Source organism: Oryzias latipes, chromosome 7 (assembly GCF_053564925.1).
Source record: "Oryzias latipes strain Hd-rR chromosome 7, Olatipes_Hd-rR_3.1".
NCBI lineage: Eukaryota > Metazoa > Chordata > Actinopteri > Beloniformes > Adrianichthyidae > Oryzias > Oryzias latipes.
Window position 1 is genome coordinate 32536848 of NC_136243.1, and position 23651 is coordinate 32560498.

Consider the following 23651-nt stretch of genomic DNA (forward strand, 5'->3'; position numbering starts at 1 on the left):
GCCCAGTGCAGCTTAAAAATGTCTTCAATTTGCACAAAATACTTGAAATCCATTGATCATATTTGAATTCATCAGCCAAGTTAATAGTCTGCATTTATAACAAACCCTGCTCGCTATATTTAGCATTTAGAGTTCCATTCAAACCTGCAGCTGTGATGCTACGTATGCACACTCTGATCACTGAACTGCTAAAAACAATTGTTGGACTTAAAAAGCACTTAAAAAAGCAATAAGAAAAAAAACTAGAAGGAGCTGCATTTCCAGAAGAAAATGCAGGCTTGAAAGCCATATTGCTGAATGAAAATGAAACTTAAAGGGTAATAAAAGGCACAAAAAAGTAAGAAAGAAAGAAAGAAAGATTTACAATCCTTTAATAAATCACATTAAAATAAAGACACACTGTACATTAATAAAAATGAAAACCTAAAGGGTAGCCCCCATTGCGAAGCAAAACAGTATGTATGCCAGTAATCCATCCAAATTGGAACACAATGTTATCATCCTACCCAATAGTACACAGAACTCCCTCCAGAGCCCACATACCTTTAAACTTCTGAAGGTCATCGATCAACTTAATATAAGCCAATTCAACATTCACACGAGAGAAAGAAATCATAACAGGAACACCCACACAACCAGCAGAGAGTAACGGATTTTTCCTTGTTAACCAAATTGCGAATTTAGCTTAATAATATAATATATATATATATATATATATATATATATATATATATATATATATATATATATATATATGTTTCCTTCGGACCGTATACTTAGGACCATAAACGAACAATGTGAAGGAAAGCACCTCCGCAAGCCTGAGACACCAGTTTTCCAAGACTGTAAACAAACCTGTCACACTGTATCCCCAAATGGGCCAGAGTTTCAGATGCCCCACAGAATTCACACTTGTCTGATTGAGTTAGAACAAAGTGTGCTTTGTATCTGTTTGTAGCTATGGCACCATGTACAATTCCTCATTGGAGATCAGCTGTGCGTTTTTCAACAGGCAACTTGTACAGGGACCGCCAGTGTCCTTTTGGAGTGTAGCCTGTTCCAATAACCTAAGTCCACTTGGAGGCATCCATGTCTTTCAACTACATTTTTTCGGTTTTTGTTCATGTTTTTATCTTTTTTCTTTTTTTAACTGCTTCAGTGTCTCCTGAAGAGGCTGAAGAAGTTGGTATAGATGGAGGTCTGATGAACAATCGGATCGTGCAGAAGCAGAAAGATGTGGGTGTGCTGTACACTGGAGATCCCACAACGTGTTTGACAGCTGCTAACTTCAGGTCCTCCTGAAAAACCGACAGTTTTGCTCCTTTAAGCACAAAGGCATTCCATAATGACTAATGAGTATTTAAGCTATGGCATTAATCATGGAACTGCATATATAAACTTGAATCAAAACGTGCCACACCCGCTGTCTTTGTGCAAAAACCGTTTCTTCACAAACTCCTCCCACGCACTGATAACCAAACACACCCGGTTCAGCGATCCCCTCACATGACTTGTATGCTTTGCTTCACGTGGCTGTATGCAATGGATTTATTGTTGAACTATGGTCTGCCATCACACTTTACTCCGTGACTCATAAAGGGAAAAATGTGTGTGAGCGCGGCTGTTGTTGTCTTCACACCCGTGGCTGCTTGTGAGTCACATCCTCTCCGATTTACTATCTTTAAACGAGTGCACGAGTGTTGTGGAGTTTCTCTCTGTCAGGTGAAATCCCCAGCAGATGCAGTGTGTCTTAGTTTCCCTCAGAGTGCTGGGTTTTGTTCTAATATTCCACTCCTGTGTTTCTGGTCTGTCTGCTGTCCCCTCCTACAGTCCTATTTACAGATGTGGGAATAAAGCAGAGTTTCATTTTCCCCGTAAGAATCTTTACATTCTGCAGGTGCTTCAGTGCGCTGCTTTTGAATTGACTGTTTGCTTTCAATACCCGTTTATTTGGAAAGGTTAAATGGGCCTTGGAAAACATGAAACAGCTTCAAATTGGCACACGTTGTCATCAGTTTCAAATAAATCATTGCACATCTGAACCATTTTCTACTTGTGTGATAGTACTACTCAACACAGGCTAGAGGGGAAGATACAGTGTTTTAGTGCAACTGGGAGTGATGCTTTAGTCACAACTGCTATAATGGGTGGATACGGGCTGTCTGCAGGTGAAAAATGGGCAAACCTGTAAACCAGGTGGCCCACGTGAAATATCAAGGTCGTAGACCGCTCAGCAAGCCCGGAGAGTGAAATATCTGTTTTTTCTACAGGATTGCTGCAAGCGACAGGTTGTAACTTAAGCAACACATAAATAAGTTAGGGGGAATTAGGTGACACAGACGTGTGTTGTACAGATTTTTTTTTCAACCACCCCCTCCCAAATCCTGAGCGCTACGCAATGGGGCGCTGCTGCTGTTCACGTGATCAGTGATACATGAGGAAATTAGGCAATCAAAGCAAAGTTTGTGTGAACATCACGTAGACTCCTCGCATTTGCACGCAGTCAGTAGGAGGCCAGTGCAACAGCATGACGCGTACGTCATAAGTGTGTGAAACTTACACTATCCTTACAAATAAGTCATGGTACATTTATCACATGCACGACACTGGTACGTTCCATTGTCATGAAGACCCTTGAGGTGGCCGCACAAGATGCAAGACATGTGCTCCCTTTAAATGTGGCCGCTTGTCTCTGCGATCCTCCACGGGCCCGGACAACCGGAAAACCTACAGCACTCCTACGGGTCGACCCCCTGTACAGGTTATTGTCAATGTGGCCTGAGTGAACTAACAATAAACGCCTCTGGCTTTGGATATCTTCAATCTAAAACAATGTATTGTGGAAAAGGCATGGTACTTCCATCCGTGTTTACCAACTCTGTAGATACAAATGTCCACAATTGTAAAAACAAAAACTAAAAAAGGAAGAAGCAACTTCTTTTCCACGACCTACTTCATTGTTGAACAAAGGGAAACTAACTTCACAGAAATCCCCATTGAGAAGTCACATGCAGTTCCCCTTCCCACCAAATTTAGTTACTTCCTTAACTAGTGAGCTGCAGATCATCTGCTCCAAACCTAAAAGCCACAATGGGTTCCACATGTTTTACTTCCAGGGGATTCGCTGAAAACTTTTTAGGTGACGGTAAAATATGATTTTCTAGTCCTTTTGATGGGCTTATGAGAGGAATTACCCTCAAATGGGGCCAAAATGAAAACTGCATTTGCATTTGTGGTAAAACCTCTCTAAAATATGGATTTTCCATCTTCAGAGTTGGATGGTAGGCAGGAGGTAGTCATTGTGTTTCCACTTGACTCAGATAAAAAAATTTAAATATTTGTCTATTCATCATTGTTCAGTGGGTGTGACAAACCTGTCATTCTACGTTTCGTGTTGATTGTCTGCTGGAGGTTTTGCATGAAAAAAGGAAGCGTAGATTCTGCCGGTTCTCCAGTTAAATTCATTGTGCCATAACACAAAGCATGTGGTTCTCATCACAACATTTAATAAGAATGTGCAGTGCATAGCAGGCGACCGATCAACTTTAGTACAGAACTCAAACATGTTTTTGGGTGTGATTTCATGGTAAATTCAGGTTCTTATTATGGTTACCTGGAGGATGATAAGTGCCATTGTTGGTGCATCAATGATTTAAAAAAAGGATGAACTGTCCTCTCTGGATAGGGAGAAATAATTTCTGATCAAAAAAAACTACCAGATGTAACAGAGGATTGAAGCTTTTGTAGATCTGGAATCTGCTGATGCAACAGCTGTCATGCATTTGCACAGACTGACATCAGATCGCTTTCTGTGACCCAAATGAGACCTACATAAAGTTTGGATTCTACTACTACTACTACTACTTAGTGGTCGACAGATTCATAAAATTTGCCCTGGACATTTTGACTGTCTCTGCAAACGGGTGTATGGTAAAGTATTCCAATTCCAGTCTTAACCATAAACCAAGAACACAATCTTCTACGTTGGAGACAGGACTATTTGGTTTCAATTAATCAGAAACTGCAGGAAACCAGTTTAAACCCCTTGGTTTGCATTACCACTTCCTTTTGTTGTAATGTTCCAAAAGGTGAAAGGCTTCTAAGTATGAGGCCAGCCAGGCGCCGTTCTGTCTTTTTGGTGCTCCCACTGCTTTGGACCAACTTACAAATACTCTGATGTCAAAGACGGCTTGAAAGGCAGTGCCGTGTTCATGTTTTTTTTCATAACATATTCTGTCCTACGTATTCGGAATTTGCGGATCCTGCGTATTTGAGGATGTCTCTGGTCCCTAACCCCCGCAAATACGAGGGAAATACTGTATTCTATCCAACTACTCCGTCCTGCTACTACTCTCTAGGAATAAGGAGGGGATATGCTTCTGAGGAGTACATAGTGGAACTGTATCCCTTAGATTTAGATTCAGATTTATTTATTTTTTTCATCCTTCCATTTCATCTAAAATCCACTGCAAAGGAAAATTACTTTGCCCAAAACATAACAAAACAGTGTGCACACATGCTAAGCAAAGGAAAGTCCAAGGCAGGTCAAAACATGTTGGTTAGGCAAATGCAATCCAAATAAAAAACAATAAATACATTGTATGTATGTATGTATGTATAACAATGGTGAGGCAAAAACAAAGGCAAGTAAAGAGAACCATGTGAGACTGCGGATAGGTGTAAAACAATACAAGTGAACATGAGCCAAAGAAAACATAAAAATCATATTTAGAGATTCAATCCTTGCAGTTGAGCCTTCAAAGGAAATTAAGGAGTGGTAAATATACTCACGCAAATTTCAGGTAATACTTTTTACTTTTTTTAAGTTTAGTCAGCCCAAAGTGGTCTTTTGGCACTGCCATTATTTTTAAGGATCGTCACTGGAATCCTTAATTGAGGAGTTGCACAAGCGACCTAATTCCCAAAAAGGGCTCAGCAGGCGGCAGAGCAGCCAGCAGAACTCAATCTTTTGCTCAGATCAGCATGGAGGCATTGTGGTGCTAACTGTCTGTGATCTTCCATTGTTGCTAAATGGCCCAAAGAACAATTGCCTGCATTCCTGCACTGCTGGGCCATGTAACTGTATCTGCAGGACAGAGGTGTGACTGCATGTGCATGTGTTTAAATATGTCAGCTTTGTTTACTCACTCAATGCATTTTCCTTTGCAGAGTTTGTCTGTGGGTGGCCCGCATGTCACTGAAGGTGATCATCACAGGTGAAGTGATGTGGCTCCTAAAGGAACCATTTTGATTTCATTTATTTTCCACCTTCTCATCAGTTAAACCCCACAGAAGAATTGAGAGGTTATTTTGGGAGAATGACAGTTTAACTGACAAAAACAAGGGAAAAATGCTCAGAGGAACTTAAAAATTGAAGTCATAGTCCATAAAAGCTGCTAATCATTCCAATGTTTTCTGTTATCAAGAATAAGTTTAATAAAAAAAAGTCTAAAATCAAAATGACAACAGTCTAAAAAGGTAAACCTCAACTTTTAGCTGTTTGAAATTGCGAACGTAAGTATAGTTGCTACAGCTCAACCGTTTGGGATTTATTACTTAACATCATTAATTTGAAATGTGCCATTTAATCCAGGACTTCTGCAGAAATTTAGAATCAACTTGAAAAGAAAAGAAAAGAAAAAGAATATCTTTAAAAACTGGAACGAATTCCAAGCGTGAAAGGGTTAAAAAAAAATTTCTGGGCATGTAAATAGTACAATGACAATAAAGCTTTTTTTTGATTCTAGAAGAGTTTTGTTATAAAGAGTTTTCTAAATTTACAAAGCAGCAAATATATTCTTAATCCCGTGTCACTTTATTTATTATCCACTTTTAACATGATTTCCAGTTTTAAGAAACGGATCAACATGCAGACGAAACACTTCACCAATTTATATATTGACAAAGAAAGGTATAAAGATCATAGAATAAACTAATTATTACAAGATAACGAATCCAATACTCATACATTTAAAAGAATTTAAACCTTAATGATCCTGTTAACTATTAAACTAATGTGCAAAGTTCACAGTAAGCTGCTTACGGCCTAAAACCAAACGTTAGATGTGGTCAGCATAAAACTTACAGTCACATTTATAAAAGCCGAGAGGAAAAACGTACACAAAAAACCGGAGCTTTAACTCCAGTCTTGACATTTTTTCAACTACCGTAACTCTTCAACCGTTGATGCATTTAATGTAATTTCAGCAAAATCTGAAGCGGGGAAAAGCGGCTTTGGGCTGATATGCAGCATTTCTCTTTTTTCCGGTGTTGCATGGTTGTGCAAAGTTTATAGGAAGAACTACTTTTCTCCGCGTCAAAATCAGCCAATTCATGTTAATCGTGTCAACAGTTGAAGAACATTAACTATTTGAAGACCTACTCCAATAAAAATAGTGTTTTTAACATGTTGTAGCTTTTTTCTCATGACGTATAGGACATATTTGATTTTTCTGAGTATTTCTTTATTCAAATCGTGGTGAATCAGGAGCAGATGAAAATAAAAGCTCCCATTTGTGATGCAGCAACTGAGATGGGCGAGCCAAAGTCTCCCTACTCATTGTCCTCGTCTGAGCTGGAATCTGGCTGTGCAGCAGGAGAGCTGCTCCATATTTTTGTTGTGCTGCTAATGTTGGGGTTGTGAGGGGATAGAAGCTAGTGGGAGAGCATGTAAACAACAGGATGATGGGAAATCAGCAGAAGCTAACTTCTGCTCCAACCGTCCTGCCCTCAACTCTGAAACGAATTTCTAATGAACTTCTGCAGAAAATATGTCCTAGAAAACGGCACAGGTATTTGAATTTTGACAAAAAATGCTTCATCCTAATTAAGAGACCACAAGGAACGCTTTAAAAATAGATCAAAAGATGATCAGAGTGGAACTTTAAAGTGTCGCCGGCTGTTGTTGAGGGATTGAACAGAGAATTATGGCATCCCTAGTAACTTTACCTTTGGTTTTTGACGTATCTGTTCCATTTTCTTACATGTCTATTTGATTGAATGGATGTAAAAGAAGTTGCTCTTCAGGTTACAGCTCACACCTTTTACATTAGTCACCGTTTACATTGTCAGGTTTGTTTTCTGTCATTTTCACGAGTGAACAAAATCGAAACTGACATTTGACTCAAACTGAGACATCTTGAAAATGTTAACTAATTTGTCTCTCGTGTGAAACAGGTTGATCTTGACTTCACAGTGAATGATGAAGGTTATATAATTTTTCCAAAAGGGAAAGGAAACCGAATAAAAATTCTTAAAAGAGCAAAATCTGTGAGTGGTCAATAAAAATTGGAGATTGTCGCACTCCCTGACCCTCTTATCCAACATCCATGATATGTTCTCTAACGCAGAGTCCTGTTCATTAAAGCATATTACCATGACGCCATCCCTCTGATAATTGGCCCACAACACGTTTAGAGTCATGACCCACTATGGAGACAATCAAAAAGGGCTTGCCCAGGAGAAATGCTTCCTTTCCTTGAAGAAACATCCCAATTCTTGTTATTTCGCCGAGATTCTCTAACAATCCCCTATGAATGAGAGGATCTGTTTGCTCACACTCCCTCGCAGAGAGGTCAGAGGTCAAGCTCAGCCCCCAGAGCAAGCGCCAAGATGGAGAAGATTGAATATCAAGGTGCTAATTGTCCCAAAGACTGTGAAAATCACTTTTCACAATAAATCTCTTTCCCCAAATACCTGCAGAACATCACTAATAAAACAGCCTGAGCGTTCACATTCTTTTTGCTGCCCCTCAATCTCGTGTCATGAAGTCAAGAGAGATGGGTTTGGATGAAATGTTTCCAAACCGATTCAGCAAAGGAAATGTTTGAGAAAAACGTTTTACAGGAAAAGCACCAGTTTACTAAAACAGCCATCGGTTCAGCTGTCTTCATTTGGAAACTTCCATTGATTGGCATGTTGTTAACTACCTTGGAAACAAACTCAGACCTTAGAAATGCCTGGAATGATTTGCACGTAATATATGAAGCAATTTAAGTCATGCAACATAAGAGGAAGCCATAAACTGAGACCGAGTTAAAAGCAGCTTGGCAATAAACATTTGTTTTAAATGTCATGGCAAGCTAGGCGAGGCAGACCCAGGCGCTGGAACCCAGAAGGAAAACACAAGGTGAAGACGTTGGTAAGTCAAGTTTTAATGATATTCAGAGTTGCTTGAGATCTTGATGTGGCTGGAGGCTGGAGAGCAGCGGGTGAAGTTGCTGGAAGAAGCTTGAGGTAGTTACGGCTCGAGGCGAGGCTGGTGGTCGGAGTTGGTTCGTGGCGAGGCTGGAGGTTCTTGGTGTTCCGAGAGGTTCTGTGGCTCAGGTAATCCGGTGACTCAGGTGTCCACTCGTGGTCAGAATGTCCTGAAGGCGAGGCAATACAAAAGTTGGATGTGAACATGAACAATTGGACTAAACTAGAAGAGAAACCACGTTGTGCACCATCAGGAGCAACGAACTGGCGATGAATGCTGGTTCCGGATCTGCTTAAATAGGTCTGGTCGGTGATGAGGTGAGTGGACACAGCTGGGAATCATCAGGAGCTAAGCAGAGAGGGGAGGGGGAGGAAAGCTGAAAGAGGCACCATGACAGTAAATTGTTTATCATTTAAAGCGTTCATTCCACTCTTTTGAGTTTGAATCATGTCATTGCAGATCCAAATGTATTTAATTTTACAGTTTTAATTTTCATTTTTGCTTTTCATTTGTTTTGCTTTTCACGTTTTTAACAAAAAAAACGTTTGACAAGGTTTGCATTTTTTGCATAAAGATTTGAAGACCTGACATAAAATTGAGTCTTTTGCAAAGTCACACCTGAGAACAGAGAGTTTCTGGGAACCACTTAAGGGATAGGTAGTGAAGGTAGTTCCTGTAACTGTTTAAGGTGACTCTACAACTTAAACCTGTTCTTATTTTTGTTTTGACCACAGAAATCCTGGCTTCTGGGAAAACAAAGACTTGAAACAGGTGTACCAAGTCCACCGGCCCAGAACAAAAATCTGCTTATGTCAGGGACGGGGGGACTGAGTCAGGGAGCCCGTCAGAGACCGCTTCACACGGTGTCAGGGAAAAATGCGTCGAAAACACTTTAGTGTTCGGCCGAGTAAACACAACAGCGAGAGATCATCTCAGGGAGAGAATTGAAGGGTCAGATGAAGATTAATCCTCTAATATCATGCTACTTGTTTAGACTGTTAAGGTCAAATTAAATCAAATAATTTTTTTTGTAAATCTCTTACTAGTTCAAACCTTATTGAGCTGATAAAAATTATGAACTGTTGGTTTAAACATCAGAAAATTACTGAGGAATGAGCTGAAAATGCAAACGGTTTTCAGTTTTAGAAAAATTCTGAAGGTTAAAGTAGAGCTTTGTTGTCAAAGAACACGGATCGGAGGTGGAGACTCAGAACCAGCACGTGTGGCTTTAATGTCAGGTCTTCGGTCAGTGCACGGGTCAACCAACACAAAGAGGACAAACTGCTTTCCCTCCTTCAGCGGGGTATTTCTGTTCGACTTCTGCATTATCAGATCTTACGCCACTTTAAAATGTCCGCTTTTACAGAACAGGATTTCAGCAAGTACCTATTCTTCCATCTGCTTTTGCTTCAACATTAGGTAGTCTTGAGCTAAACTGTACAGTGGCCGAGAACCGCCATCACAGCAAAAAAAAAAAGCAACTGCAAACAAAATGAAAATGAAATCAAATAAAAAAGAAGAAATGCGAATAAAAAATAAATGCTGCAAACAATAACCGGCATCACAGCAAAAAAGAAAAAAAAGCGATGCAAAAAAAAAACTTTAAATGCAAACATAAAAAAGCGATGCATCTAGGAGAACGGCTGCAAATATTTTTTTCTTTTTTTCTTTTTTTATTATTTTTTGGAAAACGGCTGCAAATAAAAGGAAAGCCTTAGCGGAAGTGACATCACCACGAAAGTGACGCCACAACAGATCTGGAGTCAGTTTACAGAATGTACACCAGAAGTGGGTTGGCTTTGAATCGGAAACTGAACGAGAAAGTGAAGTAACTGAAAATGTTGGTGTTAAATGTTACTATGTGTAATTTTGATGTTATCTGGTTTGGCCAGAGGTAGCCCTAAGTTTTATTCTGGTTATTGTTAACTTCGGCTAACGCGCAGACACAGCCAGTCCAGTGTACAGAAAGACCACTAATCAAGCTGAGTTTCACGCGGAACGTGATTCAGCATTTGCGTCTACCGCCTCTTGCGCTTTGCGAGGGCACTAAAGGAACATTCCACTGCATTTTTTGGACTATAATCAGCTAAAACAGGGTCCTGTTCAAAAAACCACAGGACCCTGACTGCTTAAACCTGGATTATATTATTCATTTGGTTCTAAAGAGTACATTAAACACAGTTTCTGATTTGTGAAGATGTGAAATAGGATGATTTTTAAGGCATTTTATGCACTGAGTCCACCTCAGACCAGGTACTGAAAAACCGCTGGACCTGAACTGCTCAAACCTGGATTAAATTTAGATAGTAAAGAATAAATTAAACACGGTTTCTCATTTGTGAAACTTTTACCTGATTTGTGAAAATGTGAAATAGTATCATAAAAGCGTAAAACACGATAAAACTCATCTTATTATCATTCTAAATTTTAATATGGGTGGTTTGTATTGTCAATTTTTTTCTATCTACTTTTAGAGGATGACCTTGAAGGAGCTGTTGATGTTTTTTTTCTGCAGGTGTGCCACGTGTTCCTCCATCTGGTATGAGTCCTCTGACACGCCTTCACTTCATGTCTTCCTCAACATAAAGATTACCAACGGCGAATACCTGTGCCAACATTTTAAAGATTCCTCTTTTGGACTCCTATAGAGCCTGTAAAGCCAACATGGACTTTGGAATCAATCAAGAATTCCCCTGGCTTTGGGTGCTTTTAGACAAATGAATTTTTTTTTGTAAAAGTTAATGTTGCCACACCCAGTTATATTTCAGGGCTACTATATTTGTTATACTTTCTGTTACACTTTGAAAAACTGCAACATTTTTTATATAATACTTTCTGTAATAAAAAATACTGGACTACAGACATTTTTGTTCGGTTTCTTTCAGACATAGAAAACTTTTTTTGACACGTGAAATGATAGGAGAGAGGAAAATGACATATAGCTAATATCATACATAAAAAGGTTGTATTACTTTAGTTCTGGGTGCCCAAATCCAGCTCTTGAGAGTATGCTTCCTGCTGGTTTTGGGATGCCCTGGTTTAGTTACAATGCAAATACTTCCCTAAAGGTTTTACAGACCAGCCATGTTTTTTAGGGCGATGTAGTTCTCAATAGCTGATTCCCACTGCAAAGAAGCTCTTAGACCAATCTGATGTTGTAGTCCTCCAAAGAGGGTTTCATGCTCATCCCCACCAGGAGTTGCTGGCACTGGCAAGATGCTGGTGATGTGGTTCAAGGTTTGGTCAGATGCCGGGAAACCGCAATTGCTCCCATCAAATCTACGAGGAAGTACAGAAAAACGTTCATACTGAGCAACACATCAAAAAGGTTTAGCCTTGTTAATTTTTTTAGTTTCATGGTCATTCTAATAAATTCTGTCCGCAGAGTAGCAAGTGGAGTGTGGTTCAGTCTTCTGGTAAGGCCTGCACCTTTTTATCTTGCTTTTTTTTGCTGCAATGGCGGTGGCCACCGTAAAACTGTCATTCATGGCAGCTGCCATTAAGACTGACTCCATTTTTAATTTCAGCTGGTCGCAGGTGCAGCGATATTTCACCTCAGAGCTCAAGTGTAACGTCACTGAAATGCTCGCGCAGAACACTCTGAGCCTCCCTTGTGTCTGCTTCAGAGTGACATGCTGTTCTGAACAATGTGATCTGTGTTTCAAGATTTAGACTTTTTTAAAAGAACATCAGGTCACAGGAACAAACCTTCATCGAGGTCACAGACAGATACACGATGAGAACCACTGACGGATTATGAAAACTGGACTGAGTGGCCCCTCCCCCCTGGCGTTCCAAACAGGAAGTACCAGCCGGCTCCAAGAAGCCAAAATCCCAAAGACTTCTATAGAGAAATAAACAGTTGTGACTCAGTCGCTCAGATTAACCATTCTTGCTCTGATATTCACATCAGATGTTAGCGTCTTGTCTGTCAGTCAGTGACACGAAAGGAAAATGAACAAAATTAAGGGCAATCCACATCGAATCCCTTCTGGGTCTTTTCTGTGTGGACTTTGCATGTTTTCCCAGTACTCCTTTTTCCTCCCACAGTACAAAAGCACGCTTCATAGGTTATTTGGTGTCTCTAAATTGTCCCTGAGGTGCGAATGGGAGTGTGTTTGTCTCTCTGTGTTGTTATGTACTGGCAAACTGTGCAGGATGTACTCCACTTATATAGTATGTGGATAGGCTCCAGCAACCCTGTGTCCCTGCATGGGAAGAAAGCAGGTTTAAAAAAAACAGAATACTAACCGGTTTTATTGTATTCAGACAACAATGGAAGTTATTAAAAACAAAATCTGATTCAGTAAATCCCACATGACTAGTTCATTTTCACTTTTAAATCATTAGACAGCTTCAGTAAAGAGTTCCCACTGGTGGAAACACCAATGTTCCTTTACGTTTTACCTAAAGTGTCCTATGGTTGCATTTTTGGAACCATCAGAGTTTTAAAGAATATTTCTGTTTTTACATGATCAGTTTCTGACAGGGCAGCCCATGTGTGAGAGTTCTCGTTCTGCAGGTCTGTGAGCATCTTGTTTTCTCAGTTTGAGTGACAAAACATACGTGGGACATCTGTGGATTGCCGTCCCTCCAGGATTTCAGTTTTTACCTATTGGAACTTATGCAAGAAGACAGATAATCTGATTCCTGAAACTGTCAAAGCAGGTCAAACCAAGAGGAGACGTTTGTTGCTTGAGTGTTACCGGAGTTTGGGCGTTCCTCTTTTGCCTGCAGCGTAGGCTTACCCTCACACCCCTCTGGCATGACAGTGCACATGGCATGAAATGCGTGGAATCTGGCTGTGCTGTGTTCCTCTGTAACAAGAGAGGTGTGGAGCACCTGGGTTAGGTGAACCTTTACTGGCATAAAACACTCCTAATCCACCAGGATGCAGGAGAACTTTGTTTTGGGCATGCACCATTGATGACGCACCTCGGACCAAACCAAATGTCACATTCGTCATAGCAGGCCATCACTCAAACTGGAGTGATGGATGGGAAATACAGATAAATGTCAGGAAGCGAGACAAACTAACTGACATTGAAGTTTCAGAGCTGCTTCACGTCAGAAGGCCTTCAGGTGCTGCCAGTTTAGAGAGAACGTTCAGCAGATTTCTTCTATTAAAAAAACTTTTTCCTGTCTTGCTTTTTCTTTTCTTCCTCCTCTCTCCTTCCTCTTTTGTTTACCAAAGATACAGCCATCATCTTTCCTGGCACAGAAATTTTCCCAGGTAGGCAAACACGGCTCTCCCTTATGTCCACTGTTGATCCAGTGGGCCATTGGCTCATCACTGACGTCAGGACCGCAGAGTGTAAACAAAGGCTGGGACTCCAGGCTGCGCCTCTCCCACGTTCCCTTCACATCCGAGGCTGCTGTTTATAGAAGGGTTCCCTGCGCACATGCGGCCACAGCAGGGGTGGGACGAGTGGGACAGGAAAGTTACACATCCGTGTGTGTCGTTCAGAGTTCGGATTTACGCAGCTTCTGTTTGATTTGTCAATATTCTTAAGGCAGACGCTCATCTGCAGAGGAAAGCTGACAGCTGCTCTGACATTATCAAAAGGTCATCTTCCAGGCCAGGATTGTTTCACACAACAAGAGACAGAAAGACACAACTGTTACTGTGATTACAACTTTCCCGTTTTGGTTAACAAAACCAAGAAACAAAAGGGAAATGTAATCATATCTGTACTTAAAAATATATTTATGAGCGTCATAAAAGCAAATAAAATTTGGGTTCAGTTGCAAACACATAAACACAAATGGCTGTTAAGCTTGATCCAGGATGATGAAAAAGGAAATCAATCTCATTTGAATACCAATTTATGAGGTGCCCGTTCATCAGAGATGTTTTACTAGAAATCTGCAAACATCTAGCAAAAATAAATACATTTTTCTAGATTTCAGTTTAATCCAGATTTGTATAAAAACGCCAAATTGTCTATTAAATGAATAGCCTAAGAAATCAACTGCATACATCTAAGAGTTTTTATGGTCATTTCTGTACTGAGCACATAAATGACGGTGATGGAGAGGAAAACTCCTTCTAAATGGAAGACGGGAGAAAAAGGAAAAAGGAAGGGTGCGACAGCATCACCCGTACATCATAAGTGTGTGTTATCATCCGTTATCCTTACGAGTGCTTCATGATACACTTACCACACGCACAACAATGGTATGTCCATTTTCATGACGTCCATTGAAGTGGCCGAATGAGCTTTAAGGGAACTGCGCTCCACTTGGGAAACGCTGCTCTCCACTACCCTCCATGGACCCGGACAACCCACAAAAGCTCATACGGGTCGAGCCTGTGCACGTGGGTGCATGTGACTGAGGCTGGACATTGGTTCTAGACTTTTCCATCCTTTGTCTGAGGGCCATTCACAGTGTGGTCCAGACTGTTAGAAGTCTTTCAGACAAGGCCAGACTCACTAACTCATCTTAAATGGGCAACAAATACCAAAAAAGTTTACAAGTTCATTTGTTTTGGTTTCAGAAGGTCACGCGGCCTGGAAACACAACAGCTGCTGGTTTAGGACCCAGATTGCCTAAAGTTAGCAACCTTGTTCCTTGTGCTAGTCCACTGAAATGATATGTCAAACAAAAACATATTTAAAATTGTTGGTGGAAACGTTCAATATCTTCCGTTTTGAGCTGCTATGAGGATGAGTATCCGTGACTCATCCTCATAGCACCATGTTTTTATTTATCACAGTAGCCATTTATTCACCCTCTTTTTTCACTTTTGTCACTTTTTTATGTTTAAATTTTAGTTTCATAACGTTTTTCTTTTCTGTGTTTTAGTCTAGTTCTTTAGGTTGTTATTCTTTTCTATAAAGTATACATAATGGTTAATATTGAAGGTTTCAAACAGATTTCCCTCTGTCTCTCACATTTGGGTCCTAACAAGAGCACCATGTGTTTAGTCAGACATAACTGCTTCTGGACAGTTTTTATGTCTCCTAAGTGGATTATTAGACCAAGAATGTGAAAAAGTTCACACCTAGATTTGATTTAACACTACAGGTTTAGGAGGGGATGATATAGAACCCCTATTTTACAGGGAAGTGTTTACCCAAAAAAATACATGCAACAAAAAAAAGAAGAAAAAAAACTGCTAAAAGTCTTTAAATTGCAATTTATCTGATCATCAAATACAAAATAATATAGTATTTACCCACTCCTATGCATCTGCATTAAGATCGTTTTTCTGCACATGCTTTTACACAAGAAAAATCCAAAGAATTTTCTTTACCTGCTGTATAAAAAGTTATTTTAGACAAAAACTGTAACGTAAAACATTCAATTCTGTTTGAAGTTCCTATTCAGACTCTCAGCCTTGTTTTTTCCTATGTGATACTTGATTCGTCATCCTCTTCTGCTTTGCGACACACATACTACAGAACGACAATCTGATGTCTTAACAGCTATTTGAACACAACTGAAGGTGCGCTTTTGCATGAAAGCAGACGCTAAAAGCTGCATCTCAAACTTTTAACTACCGCTTGATCAACAAAGAAAGTTTAAAAAAAGGCTTTACAAGCGCAGCAGTGCTTTCGAACACTGCTGGCTATGTTTGTTAAAAATGTCAAAGTGTGCTTCTCTCAGAACGCTGCATGATGTGATCCAGCGTGAACATCTACTGCAGACAAAAAGAACGGGACAACATGTTCCTGGAGCTCAGATGCTAATTAGACAGATCTGGTTATTTGTAGGGTTCCTCGAAGGGATGGCTTCTTTAATCATTTTTAGCGTGGAGCCAACATCATTTGTGAAGAATGCTAAATATGCGCTCATCCTATGATAATGCCTTTCATCAACACACACACAGAGGAGGGAAAGAAGAGAGGAGTAGAGACTTGTTTTCCCACCTTTTCCCCCCTGAGGGACTGCAGGCCCGGATGACTCCACAGGCTTCCTCCCACAAACCTTCAGTCTTTCAAAGGTAAATTCACTCCAGTGGGATCGTTTAGGGAAGCTGAAAAAGAGCACAAATTTTACATTTTAAATTTGAATGGTAGCTTAATTAAAGATTTATATTGTAATTATGAGACTAAATTCCATTTAAACTGAATATTCTGAATCTACAGCATAGAAATGAGAACTCCTGAGGACAACATGTTGCATGCAAACTTTTTTAAGTTGTGTCTTTGGTCAAAAAACAGACATTAAATGTTTGTTTTTGTTTTCTTTAACAATCCAACTTAGTATATCTAGTCCCCTGGATTTTAACGCAATTTGGACACATGCTAATTACTTTTTTCTCTTATTTTAAATGGCACATATGATGTCACCTACTAACCAAAGTAAAAACAAATATATAATAAATATATAAACATTTCAAGAAGACTTTTTCTGAATCCACTGTATTCTGAGGATGAAAAATGGGATAATTCATAAAAAATAAAATACTGCATTGCGTTTGAACGATCTGTCATTAGGGAGCAATGGGGAGGAGCCAGAGGGGTGGGGGATGAATTTGGATTCGGCCTAAATCTGAGTCTCCCTGTGCTGGTCCCCAGCTCGAATAAAATCAGGGTCGTTTCGTAAAAATCCCTGCCAACCACCTGTGAGAAAACAGTGACAGCAAATTCACTGTGGCGACCCACGAAAGGATGTGGCAAGAGGTGAACATAAGTTACCAATTAGGACAAAGAGTCTTAAATAAGTTAGAGAAACCAAGTGCTGTGATGAAAGTCTGAAATCAAAAGTGTTTTCTGTGTTTTACTCTGTTGACTGGTTAAAGGGCTTTACCTTTTATGTCCTGCTTAAGCTTCTGCACATACAGCCCAGGTTCCCATTACGCCTCTGCCAGTTACCTACCGGAAAATAGAGGGTGCATCCAGTTTCATTGGCTTCCTGTTACCTGTTTTTACCCATCCCCTTTCTTTCCAGTGTCATCCCGGCTCTAATCCACGCCACATATTTGGTTCTGAAATGAATTTCTTCTGGCCGTCATGAGTGTTAAATACCTTTCCTGCGGTCGCCATTTCCTGGAAGGAAAAACTGCAAAGCTGATCTACAGCATATTTGTATATCTTTCTCTATTTCCTGAGTTTCTGTCACCCTTGGAATCTGTCTCCATTTACTAACGTCTTCCCAAAACATCTTATGTGTGTCACACAGCAGTTCCGTATTTGCTTGAATTTTTAGCTGAGTATAAAAAGTCTCAGTGACTTCAGACCCATATTTTTAGGCTCCTTCCCTTCTGTGCAAACAGCAAACAAAGGAGCCCAAATATTAGAAAACAATTTGTGAAGCACGGCTCACAAAAAGCAATCAAGAAAAGCAGAGCCAAGATGAGTTCAATGGGTTCGAGTAAGCTTTTCCATCCGGTGGTGGATGGGAACTAAATCAGAAATCTCACAGCCCCATCCAAACTGCTAAAACAATCGGGGGGTGGAGGGAGGGGGGGGGGTGTCTGGACGTCCTGATATGGGGTTTCCCAGGGAAACAGCTTTGAGCTCTTTCTGGGCCATGACATCACCGGCAGCAACACAGAGGTGTTTTCATTCAGCCGGATGAAAAGAGTTTGGTGGGAAAACCCCCTTCGGCACCGATGATAACAACAAAAACTGACGGCTAAACTCTCTCAGCCACGATGCAAATGAACTGTAAACAGTGGGTGCGGGTCGGTGGGCGGGGCCGAATGAGAAAAGTAACATTTAGGATGGAGGTTGGAATCTTTCAAATGCTCCACAACCTTACCCAAGAGGTTACTGTGTTAGTCATTGTGAGCAGAAGCTGTTGCTGGAACATAAAAAGAGAACAGCTTACTTCTGAAGAGGGGGCAAAGGAGGGACTCTGTGTGCTCCTCCTTGGAGGGAGCACATTCCCACCACCAACATTCCTTAGCGGTGACACTGGGTTGTTTGCGTGACGCCAGTTTAATATGTCAACCATGTCTGTTTCCCACGTGGATAAATGTGTAAAGCCCCGGTGCTGCACAACAACTCCATCCCTCCCACTACCCTCCGTGGGAAGGTGACAGGCTTCTTCCTGGTTCAGCACATTCTTCTCAGATATGCATCAGTTCAAACTCCTCCTTCCGGTTTTCAAACACGCCACGGCACCACTGGAAGAAGTGATGCTTTGCTGCGGGGGAAAATCCAGGATGGAAATGAGAAGACAAGACCCATCTTGGGTTGGTTAGCCAAAACACTGATCCGTTTTCTTTTTTAGATCTTAAAGACCTCAAAGGGCTCCCCCACATTTGTTCCTGATTGGGTCTTCACAGAACCACTTCATCTTATTGCGACCACCTGATTTGCCTCAGGGTCACTGGAGACTTGCTGTTGAGGTGTTAATGTGAAACCACGCAGCCACACTAGAGGTGATAATGTTTTTGTTTCTAATTTTACGGTTTATTCATCAACAGCCTCATTATTTATTTTTTTTTAATCCCAGAACAGGGGGTGAAGTTTTATTTTCTCTAATCTAAACTCCCATGTGGACGAGTAGGGAATGACAGCAACACTGTTGTTGCAACCAGGGGCAACGGTAAAGGCATCCCGCCTTATTTTACACACATGGGAGCGGCTCCTCTTCAACGAGCCCAACAAAAGCTACAAACAAACCTCGCATTGACTCTGTAGTAACCAAATCCCTAATTGCGACAAGTGGGGATAATTTCCTGAAAGAACAGCCTGAGCGGCGCTGCGCAGGTATGCCGCTCACCCCTGACCCCCGAGAAGGCCTGTGCTGACATGAAAGTTGGCCTGTGGTGACCTTTAGGGTCCTCTACCAACTCACTGTGATGCTTTCCCACAAAGAGCCACTTTGATGTCTGTTGGAGGCTTTTCTCATGGCCCTGCCGGTCAAGACCTCTCACGTCCCGAGGAGAGGAGGAGGTAAGGGGCTACCTGAGGAGAGGTCAGGCCACACTGGAGGTTACCCTACTCCACAAATGCTCCCTCTTCCTTATGGCGACCTCTAAAGATAATTTACCCTCCCTGAAAGACCCCCCCTGCATTATTCCCCTTCACACACATACTGAGTCGTTCCTCCTTCTTAGGCATGAGCTAAAACAGACGCAGCTAATTTAGAAGCGCATTTCAGCCCTTGTTTATTTGTGTGTGAGGTGTTTTGGTGACGTATAGGAGTCACAGTGAGCAGCTGCAAACCGCAAGGCTCGCCTCATACATTTTAATCCAGGAAGCTCAGAGTTGAGAGGGCCGTTGGGGTCATAACCTGTGACAACTTACATAGTTCTCCAGAGGAGGTTTGGAGCTAAGCTAAGATTCACAGATGAATTCCTGACTGTCAAATCCAAAGCAGTGAGGAAACCATGACCCCTCTGTCCTCATTGTCTGGAAACCCAATCAACATAAATGACACGGGCAGGCTTTGTTTGGCTGATGGGGGCAAGGCTGCTCCTCCTGCTGAGCCGTGGGGCACTTTTACAACCCCGCTCTAATTATGTGCTAATCTCCGTCAATCACCGACTGGACGCACAAGGCACCACCAGGAACTCCTCTGCACACCACTTCCACGAACCAACTGCCCGTCTTTCCTCAAAAGATTGTTACGTCATGGTGGGGCAGTGGTTCGCATTCTGACCTCGCAGCGAGAAGGCCCCGGTTTGAATCCCGGCTAGGAACTTCCTGTGTGGAGTTTGATCCTGCTTCCTCCCACAGTCTAAAAACACCCTTCATTGGTTAACTGGTGTTACCAAATTGCCCCTAAGTGACTGGTGACTCATCTAGGCGGAATTCCAGCTTTGCCCAATAGTAGCTAGATTGACTCAAGCAGCCCATTGACCCCAAAAAGGATTCAGAGGATTGATGAGTTGTTGCCGAAACTCGTGAGTCGAATGGGTAGCTCCATATTTGCTGTTGTGTATGTGAACTGCCATACCTGAATTTGTGGTTCAAGTTCCACTCCTATCATCTCTTGATCTATTTTCAAAATATTGCCAATGATGGTTATGCACTTTTTCCAGCAAAATAAAAACATCTGTGTCATTTTCTAGGACATAGTTTCTGCAGAGCAGCAGTAGTTCATCAGAAATTCACCTCTGAGTTGTGGGCGGGACTGTTGGCATAGAGTAAGCCCACCCCCAGTTCTGGAAAACCATCTGTTTACACTCTCTCCTGACTCTTGCTAGCTTTACAGTTACAGATACTCGGTGTGAGGATTACTTAGATGTATTTTTTAAAGATGAGTCATTAGTCAAAACATTATCTATTAAAAGACCTTTCAGAGCAAACTATATCCAGATGTGTGATAATGTATTACCCTTTGCACACGAAAGAACAATTTTTTAAATGAGATATTTGTTATTTTTGCAGCTCATTTTCCTACACGCAAGTAAGAAGACTCGATCTCTGAGGCCCCGCCTTTCGCTTCTTGTGGGTACCTCCCACTTTCATGTCAGGCCTCGTCCACGAAAACAAATCCGAATTTTTGCAAAGATTGATGTGCATATTGTCCATATAAAAGGAAACCGTTTTAGATCCATGCAGAAAGTGTGTGTGTGTGTGTTAGCCTGGGGGCGGTGCTGCAGTGCAGACTCTTCCTGGAAGGGGCTGTTCCTCACTTTGTGATGTCACAATGTGAGAACCCAGTCATTTTTGTGGATTGGGAGGGGCTGGTGCTCAGGGCCAGGGTTTTAGAGGAATACTGTGTGTATGTATCAAAATACCGCGTTGAACCCAGTCTGCAGCTTATGGTAATACTAAGCGGTTGAAATATCAGGTCAAAAGCCTGCCTAACACATTCTCTGGTTATGAAAACCTCTTTGAAAGGTTGGATTGCTTCTACATTTGTGCACCTCTAAACACCTCTTTAAGCTCATTACTGCACACGTTTTGTGTTTTCACTTACGGAACCAAACGAGATGAGCTTGGGATGCCGGTGATGACTTACTAAGGGAGAAAGGAATAAAAAAAAAGGTTAAAAATCCAGGAAAAGTGAAGCTTAACATTTTTTGCAGGGCTGCATGCCGAGCAGCAGCCGCAACGCTGACTCAGCACTAAGTGGCCTCAACACCATTTTATAGTCACTGAGTTGAAAAGGTTCACAGAACTCTAACTGCACATTTGGTTCATTAAAGCTTTAATCTAAAAAAAATACATTAATCTAAAAGACTGAAACAAAAACGGAGGAATTAAAGTAAACGCAACACAAACATTTGTTCGCTTGTCTTTAATTTGCACCGACTTACTGCAGTAGTGGAGTCCTGTGCAAACAAATAGCATATCTCAGAGCTTGTTATTTCCACACTTGCTTGCCCCCCCCCCATAATTATTTTCGCATCCCCCTGCAGAGTGACAGCAGGTGGGATCCGCCGCGGCAGCTGAAGCCGTGATTCGCTGGCCGTCCTGAGTGATGGACACGCAAGTGTTGAAGGAGCAGACAGGTGGCAGGACCTTTTACCTCGATGAGTGAGTCAGAAAGGAGAAGGACAGGCCACGCGGGAGGGAAAGTGAATCACAATGTGGGAGGACAATGTGAGTGCAGTTAATGTGTGACACAGGAAATGTCATAAATTTCTGATGAAGGGTGCGGGTGGAGTGTCAGGCCAAGGATCTGCCTACAGGTCAGGGAGATAAGTGAGTTCATGGGATGTTTCCCCCTTGCAGCGCCAGTGAGGGACGCAGCGCTGAACCGGCTTTCGGGGTCAAAGTTGACATCATTTTGTGCCGCATAAGAAAATGATGAGTTTTAGCAAATATTAGGGACATTTGCATCTTAAATATTCACTCCAATCATCTTTTAAACTATATTTAAAGTGTTCCCAGTGGTATTTTAATTATAATTGTGCCAAAATAAAATGTTTTCTAGGACAGTTTCTGCAGAATGACCTTGTTTGTTAAAGAAAATAGCATTAGGAAAATAAAATTCTCATCAAAATATGAACCAAAAATACAAATTATTTATGTTTTCAAAAAGCCAAAATTCTGAAGACTGAGGATTTTTCTAGAGAGATTACAATGTTGTTGTTTTGAAACTTCTCTCTGGTCATAGTTTCTAATTCTCCAGAAAGAGGAAGTCATTCATAATGCGTGGTTATTTCATCTGTAAACCAGCTCTGCAGCTGCAGTGCTGCTTCCCCTCATGGACTCCTGAACTTCAGTGTGATAGCAAAAGCCTTACATAAAGGAAAGAAGAAAAAAATTTTTAAAAATACGTCGCATGCAGGGGGCAGATCTGGGATGTCCTTCTTTACTGTAAGAAGCGACAGCTCATCCCTCAGGGGGAAACTAAGACTTCCAGATATTGGTGTGAGCAGCTGGCCACGGACTAATAATACGCCCCTCTGACAGACTGAACTGGGTGGCTGTCATTTGAGCCCTGCTGATCGTGCATGCAAGCATTTCTGCTGCCCGCAAAAAGATGCGCTCACATGCTGGCGTGCGTTTCCACGTCATTCCCGGCTCCCTGGACCGTGAATAAAGATCCACTCTGCAGCTACACTCCTAAAATAGGGATTGCACCACATTTGAATGCAATACCTGCACATGCACCGAGCAAAGTGGTGGGATTATTGAGCATAAGGAAGTTAAGTTATTAAACAAAATAGGATTAAGTGAGTCTGAGCTCATTGGTCAGATCATCCCTGATCTAAATCTGAAACAGCAAGAAGCCTCTTTGTCTCAGAAGAGATCATGCTGTGCAGACAGCAGCTTTGAAATTAAAAAGTAATCAAGAGCTCTGCAGTTGTGCTAGCACCCACACACACATCCACACACAACCACACCTTTGTGCAGGCATTCTGGCATTACCTTCCGATTTTAGAGGGAAAATACCACAAAAGTGGGAGAGTTTTTCTCTGGCATTACTTTAGAGTGTATAGATGAGGGGGAAAAAACATAAATATTGGGGAGTTTTCGTAACTGTGATAGCTTAATGGGGACGTGAGCGGGGCAGCCCCTCATTTGCAAGTTGTCCTCATTTCAAACGCTTCATAAGCAGCAAAGGAATTCGCCCTGAGCGTCCCGATCGCAAGTATGGACAAACTTGTGTGACTTTCCACCCAGTTATGCAGGCTGGCCTGTGAGAAAAACTCCCATGCATGTCTTATATGCGTTATTTAACCCACTTAGATCCAGATTCCAGCTCAAGTGAGGAAAACAAAGACGTCCATGGATCTTTTTGTCTGTAAGTGGATGCATCGGAATGGAGCAGAGCAGAGAGCTTGTGGCTTGTGTGTAACAACTACAAGCTTTTTTAAACAGCTTTTTTTTGTTTGCTCCTTAATCACAACAATTTGAATAAAAAAACAATCAGAAATGCATTTTTAAGCTTAATTTTTCTTTATACGCTGCCTCCATCATGAGAAAAATGCCTCTCTTTTAGAAGAAAGAGAGGCAAACGTTGCAAATTCGGCACAGGACTCTCGTTTGGTGTGAACGCAGCATTAGAGTTTTTCTTCTTTTCTGTTTTTTTTTTTTGTTCCTTTCATGAAGAGTAGCACATTACTTTAACATATTCTTTGCACAAAACACAT

General features: G+C 41.4%; 2 long non-coding RNA genes across 2 annotated transcripts; one reads left to right on the forward strand and one right to left on the reverse strand.

Annotated features, from left to right (window-relative positions):
• Positions 1–5224: 5224 nt before the first annotated feature.
• On the forward strand, positions 5225–11059 carry LOC105354317 (uncharacterized). The gene is made up of 2 exons (XR_908962.4): positions 5225–8140; positions 10713–11059. It is a non-coding gene; the product is annotated as an uncharacterized LOC105354317 (long non-coding RNA).
• Positions 8134–21483, reverse strand: LOC105354318 (uncharacterized). The gene is made up of 7 exons (XR_013657247.1): positions 21366–21483; positions 21026–21066; positions 16072–16178; positions 12904–13014; positions 11906–12041; positions 8445–11476; positions 8134–8366 (listed from the first exon to the last, which is right to left on the reverse strand). It is a non-coding gene; the product is annotated as an uncharacterized LOC105354318 (long non-coding RNA).
• Between the last annotated feature and the right edge of the window lie 2168 nt (positions 21484–23651).